The sequence below is a fragment of the Pelobates fuscus genome, chromosome 3 (genome assembly GCF_036172605.1).
Source record: "Pelobates fuscus isolate aPelFus1 chromosome 3, aPelFus1.pri, whole genome shotgun sequence".
Lineage (NCBI taxonomy): Eukaryota > Metazoa > Chordata > Amphibia > Anura > Pelobatidae > Pelobates > Pelobates fuscus.
Window position 1 is genome coordinate 415,438,519 of NC_086319.1, and position 8,351 is coordinate 415,446,869.

General features: G+C 42.1%; 1 pseudogene; it reads right to left on the bottom strand.

The window, feature by feature from the left end:
- Window positions 1-6,920: 6,920 nt before the first annotated feature.
- LOC134602062 (olfactory receptor 11L1-like) lies at window positions 6,921-7,896 on the bottom strand (annotated as a pseudogene).
- Between the last annotated feature and the right edge of the window lie 455 nt (window positions 7,897-8,351).

Sequence of the window (8,351 nt, forward strand, 5' to 3'; positions counted from 1 at the left end):
GACACACAGCGCACCCAGACACACAGCGCACCCAGACACACAGCGCACCCAGACACACAGCGCACCCAGACACACAGCGCACCCAGACACACAGCGCACCCATCACCTTCAGACACACAGCGCACCCATCACCTTCAGACACACACAGCACCCTCACTCACAGACAGCACCCTCAGACAGACAGCACCCTCAGACAGACAGCACCCTCAGACAGACAGCACCCTCAGACAGACAGCACCCTCAGACAGACAGCACCCTCAGACAGACAGCACCCTCAGACAGACAGCACCCTCAGACAGACAGCACCCTCAGACAGACAGCACCCTCAGACAGACAGCACCCTCAGACAGACAGCACCCTCAGACAGACAGCACCCTCAGACAGACCGCACCCTCAGACAGACCGCACCCTCAGACAGACCGCACCCTCAGACAGACCGCACCCTCAGACAGACCGCACCCTCAGACAGACCGCACCCTCAGACAGACCGCACCCTCAGACAGACCGCACCCTCAGACAGACCGCACCCTCAGACAGACCGCACCCTCAGACAGACCGCACCCTCAGACAGACCGCACCCTCAGACAGACCTCGCTCACACACATACACATATATTAAATAACCCTCAGTGAGTTAACAGACAAAGAAAATTAGAAACCTAAAATGTGACGGCAGATAAAAACACCCTCACACACAGCACCCCTCTTAAATACACACACACTGCGCCCCTCACACATACAATACGTCCAAATATATATATATATACACACACACACTACAGCACCCCTCACACTGCACCACCACACACATTACGCTCCAGATACACGCTAGATCCCTTACCCTATATGCACTCTTAATCCTCTGTATACACACACACACACACACACACACACACACACACACACACACACAATCTCCTATACACACTCTGGGTCCTTTACACACTAGATCTCCTACACACCCTCTCTACAACCCCTACACACACTACGTCACCTATACACACACACACACTACAGCCTGTATGCACACACTCGCTACATCCCCTATAACACTGTGCCCCCTATACACACACACTATCTACAGCCCCTAGCCACACATATTACACCACAAACACAAATGAAATTGACCTATTTACACAATACCACTCCACACTCTACACACACGCAATTTCACAAGCAGGCTCCAAACACATGCACCATACACTTTCCTGGCCCAATTGTCCTCTGGTATACCACTTGTGGAGACACCAGAGACAATTTAAAAGCAAACACAGCGCAAGCCTTTTTCTAATGCCAGAGCTCTTCAGCATGGCTCTGTGCATTGAACCAACTTGCTCACTTTGAGAGGGGGTGTGCTTGTCATTAGTGATGACAAAACACACCCTCTCTGGCCCCGCCCCCTTCTTAGGGGGCCGCTCTGATTGAAAAATGCCCGGGCCTAATTTTTTTCCCAGTCCGGCCCTGCATTTAGTTTATTTTATATATCCTTTGTGTAGTTTTGCTTGTCCTGTATGTAATTGTTTTATTCACCTATATGCATTTTTCTATTTCCCCTCTGATTTCTGACTGACATCTGACCACTCCCTTCTTTTATTGATATGTTTGTTTTTATTTGAATAACCATCCCTTCATATCTGTGACTAGATACATATCCCCCTCCCTCAGCTTTATTGCAAGCCTATCTGACCCTCACATCTCTTTATTCAACAGTCTGATTTCCAAACTTTCTAGCCCCAATATTGCCATAAGAAAGTCACCACCCTACCCTCTTTATTACATTTATAGATTGTCTGTCACAACTAAATTTTAGATAAGTAACAAAAAATAACAGGTGTACACACTCGTCCTCTTTATTTTCTACTTCTCCCTCAGTATAAAAATCTCTCCTTACACCCACTTCACTCATCCCCATCCATATTTACATATACCCGTCTCTGCTACACTCCCCCCTTCTCTCATCTCATGCCTTGCACTCATTTTTCTACTTTCTCACTCCCACCCACAATCGATCTCATCCTAGACCCCATGCATACAAAACCCATTCACACCTCCTGTCACTTTCTCTCCTCCTGCTTCTAGCAACTGGTGATGTCTCTCCCAACTCAGGGCCCTTCACCGTCTCTACACAAACTAAGAAAACCAGAGATCCCACAAACCTCATCACAATACCCTGCACTTTACCCTCACTTTCCAACATTAAGTGTGCACTCTGGAAAGCCCGCTCCATCTGCAGTAATTTAAAATCAACAACCATACACGACTTTTTCATCTCAAACTCACTCACACTGCTTGCACTTACAGAGACCTGGCTGTCACCCTCTGATAGCGCTACTCCTGCCTCTTATGTTTTGGTGGGCTAAAATTCTCTCACACTCCCAGACTCAACTGTAGAGGAGGTGGTGTAGGCATCCTTCTCTCCCCTCAATGCACCTTTCAACCAATCATAACTCCCCCTGCCCTATCCTTTTCTTCTTTTGTCCGCTTATTTAAACCCACTCCTTTAAGAATTGCTATCATTTACCACCCCCTTGGTCATCCTAGACTATTCATTGAGCACTTTTCTTCCTGGCTTCCCCACTTCCTCTCATCTAGCACTCCTTCCCTTATACTTGGGAATTTCAATATCCCCATCAACAACCCCAATTGCACTGATGCCTCTCGTCTGCTCTCTGTAACATCCTCCTTTAACCTTATACAATGGTCCAATTTAGCAACCCATACAGCGGGAAACGCTGATCTCGCCTTCACTAATCTCTCCAATATTACTTTTCCTCTATCTGACCACCATCTGCTGACTTTTTACATCAGCATACCTAAGACCCAATTGACATCACTGTCTGAACATCAATCTCACAGAAATCTCCAATATTTTCAGCATTTCTCCATTAATCTCCAAACTCTTATTTTACCTATCTCAAACCTCACCTGTCCTAGCTCTGCAACCTCCTTCTACAATTCCACCCTCTCCTCTCAACTAGACACCATGGCACCTCCTACATTTAAACGCAGCAAGAACCCCCAACAACAACCTTAGCACACCAAGTTTACTCAATAACTCCAAAAATGCTCCAGAACTGCTGAACGTTGTTGGAGAAAGTCTCAATGTGCATCTGACTTTCTCATCTATAAATTTATGCTGCACTCATACAGCTTAGCTCTTTCCTCTGCAAAAGTAAATTACTTCAATACCCTCATAACCACACTCTCCTGCAAACCCAAATGACTATTTCACACATTTAACCCTCTTCTTTGTCCTATTGTTCCTCCTCCACCTACTAACTTGACCGCCTCAGACTTTGCAACTTACTTCACTGACAAGATCTCTACAATCAGGGAAAATATCTCAATTTTTTCTTCTTCCCCTTCCAATACTTCACCTAACATCCCTCCCTCTGCTGTTCTATGTTCTACTCTATCATAATTCTCCTTGACCTTTCAAGACGATCCAATAATATCCCAGCACCTTTCCCAATAACTGGACGACACACAGTATCAGGAGCAGAACTCAAACTGAGGTTTAATTTCACATGCCTGCTTTTTCAGCAATTCTCCCATGCAAGGGAGACACCCACCATAATTATTACAATAACCAATAACCAAATCGGGTACAAGGTACAACCCACACATCTCCTCCCCTCAGATAAACATTTATCATAATTAAAAAGGTACACAATTTTCCCCAAGTTCTAAATGTACCCCAAATACATAAGGTACACCCCTAAATATGGTATCCAACATACTAAAAAAATCACCCAGATCGGACCAGGGGTTCGGGAGTTATGGAGGTATAAAGTTTTGACCGACCACACAGGCAACAGTAGCCAAAAACAGTTCCATGAGTTTTGGCCTTGCGGTCGGTCTCTTTTTGTGTCTAAAATGTTCCGAACTCAATGCAATTCAGAGCTGTGTTTGCATTCGGATGAATCCCCTTGTTCGTGGGATTCAAACTACCGAACGACAGGCCATTCGGGAGTTTCTATCAGTCTCTTCCATAGCTCTGGAGGTCTCAGCGGTGTTTGCTTAGTCAAGTGTCCGATTTTAGTTCCAGACACTCTACGGCAAAACACTGCTGTTCGGGAGCTTAAGATGGCCGCCGCCACGTGTTCGGCTCCCGAAATGGTGGCCACCCAGGGACTTTAACAGCGAGTTCGTGCTTTTCAATGGGAAATTCAATGAAGCGAACAGGGAGGTAAATTACAGCCACCCTTCACATCAGGGTGGCTTGGTCATTCAGTAGTTTTACTCGTATAATAAACGTATAATAAAGTGGAACTACCGAATAATCGGAAGAATGCTGCATATAATGGGAATACAGAGAGTAAGAATTACACAAAAGCATGTTAGAACACATAAGTTTGCAGGCAGCCCAATGCTTTTCGGGGCATAGGGTATGTAGGCTGAATTATCTGTTCTTAAAGGGCCAGCAGCGCCATACAAAATCCATTATGCCCAACCATTGTACTTAAAGGGCCACATCTTTCCGGACCATAATCACTGGGCAGGAGGCAGGCAAGCAGCCCCCTCCAGGAAACCGGGGCAAACTCTTGTAAAGGGGCTAGTCCGCTACAATCATATCAATTAAACTATATAGCACCCAACTGATTCCTCTCTTGCAACTGTCATTTGTCTAATACTATCCTTACCTTTTGTGTCACTTTACCCCACTCTGTGTAGCATGTAAGCTCATTGAACAGGGCCCTCAACCCCTCTGTTCCTGTGTATCCAACTTGTCTGGTTACAACTACATCTTTGTTCATCCACTCACTGTAAAGCGCTGCGGAATTTGTTGGCGCTATATAAACAGAAACATAATGATAATAATAATAATTGGCATTGGTAAGTTGCTGACTTAGCACATCAACTGATGTATTATGCTATATTGCAGTAATTAATTTTCTGTCCTGTGTTGGTAGTAGGCTGTTGTTTCCTTAGAACAGCCAAGGTATTGGCTATCTGTCACTATTTATATTCTCCTTTGGGTCATAGTAGTTTTCTATTTACCTCGCAGCAAGTATGTACGAGTGGAGATACATATATTACTAGTACCTTGTTACCTGTGGCAATATCAAAACCAGTTCCATCATTACCACTGATTTCGGAGATTCCTTCCCCCTTATCTGCTATTTCTTGTTACGTTTATTTCAGTTAGTGTATCTGAGGCACAACTCACTAAAGCCTGATTAGATACACATTCACTGATTTTAGTCTTAGCCCTCTCTTAGCTACCCCCGTACACTATTTGATACTTTTTTTATGATATATTCAACATTTACCGGTTTTTGGAACCTAGTGTTCCACAAGTTTGTAGTTGTCTAATCTACAGGATTCATGCCCAGGAGAGACTGTTACTATCTGTGACGGTAGTAAGCTGCATCACCGTCCAGTATTCTCTTTTTCCCAATAGTAGAATAATACCAATAATCCACAGGAATAGTCAGACGGGACTTCCATGGGGGACCGGGGCTTGCTGGAGAGCCATGGCGAAATTAGTTCCAGGCGCTCGGCGCCTAAGTCCCGCTGGCCGGCCGTTCGGGAGTTTAAGATGGCCGCCATCCATTGTTCTCACCACGTGTTCGTGTGCCAAATGACCACCTAGGAGCACTCAATTACTTTGCGGTTTTGTGCAATTTCACCGGATTCCACGTTCTAATTGCTACCCAGGGTGGTCCTCGTTCGGTAAAATAGCTATTTTACTGAACAAGGGATACAGACAAATGGAAAGTAACGAATCAACAAGTAATCAAGGTAACAAATCCAACAAATACAGCAGCAGGGAGGGAAAGTACCGAATGAACATAGGAAATATAGGAAAATCCTTTACACTATCCTCTCTGATTCTTTTTCAACAGAACTGCTGCTTGAGTGAAAAAAGCTGTTTACTTCACCATTACCTTATAGCTATAGTTGTAATACACCATGTGCAGGGAGACAGGTACAGGGGACCTTCTTACTTCCTAACCTTATAGCTGTTGTTAAGATACGCCATGTGCAGGAGGACAAGGGTCCTCCTCATACTATAGTTGTATAGCTGCAGTTATATTACACTGCATGCAGGGAGACAAGGACAGGGGACCTCCTTACACCCTAAGCTTCTAACTGCAGTTATAATATAGAGTCTGCTTGAGAGAGAGACAAGGCGCCTCCTTGCACAACAACCCATTCAATGAGCATACGTTGTTATGTACTTTATTATGGACTTTGGGTCTGTTTGTTTATTAAAGTGATTACTAGTAAATGCAATTTTGATATTATCTCTTTATACTGTATTAAATGCTGTCTATGTATGATATTTTTCCCTGTCTCTCAGTAAAAATATTTTAGACTTGTCATACAGAAAAAAAATAAGATAGCATTAAGACATATTGCATCCAAACAGTTTTATTCTAGATTTTAGAGCTGAAAGATGAGACTGTCTGCAGGCATGAATTACCCATTAGTTGCAGTTTTGCCTATTTTTTTGTCTTGATCGGTTTGACTCCATCATGACCAAGATTACTTTCTCATTATAGTTTGTAGCTTGTAGTCTATCAAGGTTCCTGAATCTTTTGAATAATATAACAGTTTAAGTCTGACCTATTACTTTTCATTTTATTAGAGAAAAATAATACAATATTTTTGTTTATTCAATACAAAGGGAATAATAATCTACATTTTCATATAACTCTATCTTATTTTCCTGAATATTACAGTGAACATGGAATTCAGACCTGAATACGGTCCGATTTGTGGTAGTACTTCTTCAGGTTAAACAGTTGGACCTTTTTTTTGTCAATCCTGGTATATTTACTATTAGTTCACAAGCAGAGCCCTTGTTACCTTTTGTATTGGTGTGTGTATATTGTGCTGTCTTTTTTCCAAATTGTAATATTACGTCTCTGGTATCTATCACCAGTTGTATCAACATTTGCAGTTCTAAGTTATCTAACAACAAAATACATTCACATATGTTATGCAGTGCAGGATATGGCTATTATTTTTAAGATTTATTTTTCTCACGGCTTCTTTGATGTCTTTATTCCTAAGGCTGTATATGATCGGGTTAATCATGGGAGTCACTACAGTGTACAACAAGGATACCACTTTGCTGACAGCCAATGATTTTCCTTTGGAGGGGATCATGTAGCTTCCTATAAGTGTCCAATAAAATATGGAAACCACAGTCAGATGAGAGCTGCAGGTAGAGAAGGCTTTCCCTCGCTCAGTATTTGTGGAGATCCGAAGTATAGCTTGGACAATGTATACATAGGACAGGATAATAATTATCAGAGGGAAAACAACAGCAGGAATACCTGAGAAGAAAACTCCAATCTCAAGGGAGTAAGTGTCTGAGCAAGCCAGCTCTATTAGTGGAATGAAGTCACAGAAAAAATGGTCAATAATATATGATCCACAAAACTGAATTTGCGTTATTGATATTGTTTCAATCAATACTATAGAAACGCTTGCAAGCCAAGACACAATAACAAGTTTAATGCAAAACACATGGTTCATTAAGGTGACATATTGCAAAGGGTAACAGATAGCCAGATATCGGTCATAAGCCATTATTGACAGAAGGAAACATTCAGAGGCTTCAGAACAAGCGAAAAAATAAAACTGAATAATGCAACCTGAAAAAGACATAGTGCCGCCTTCATCCCATAAAATATAAAGTGTGTTGGGTACAATAGTTGTAGTTAGAATTAAATCAGAAAAGGACAGTTGTGTTAAGAAGAAGTACATTGGAGACTGTAGATTATAGATGGATGCCACCAGCCAGATAATCACAAGATTTCCACATATTGTCACAAGGAAAGAAATAAAGACAAAAAAAAAAAAACAATATCCTGAAGCCGTAAAGATTCTGAAATCCAAGCAGAAGGAACTCATTAACTATTGTCTGGTTAATGACTTGCATTACCTGAGTACAACAAAAAAGGACAGTGTTAAGATTGCTGTTATTTTTCTTTTAGTTTTAATTTACAGGCATGTTCTACATCACACCTATAATATTTTTTATTTTTTTTATAATTTTTTATTTTGTATATTAAGACATTTGTAACAACGTAACAAAAGTACAGAAGGTATACAATTTATCGATATCGCTTTAAGATACAAGAAAGGTAATTGTTAGACATCTTTTGAAGTGTTGAGTACAGTCGTGAGGTTTATGACTTTGTTAAGGATCATACAGTTAGACAGTTTTGCAAAGCGGAACATGGCGTTATGAAGGTTTCTGTTGGTTAGAGAGAGACATACAGGTGTGAAATCGAAAACAAGAACAGGGTGAGGGACCTGGAACACAAACTCCTCTCATAGTTTGTGCATGTTGTCTCTAGGTGTGGTTGGGGCTATTGATTACCCTCTTTGCTA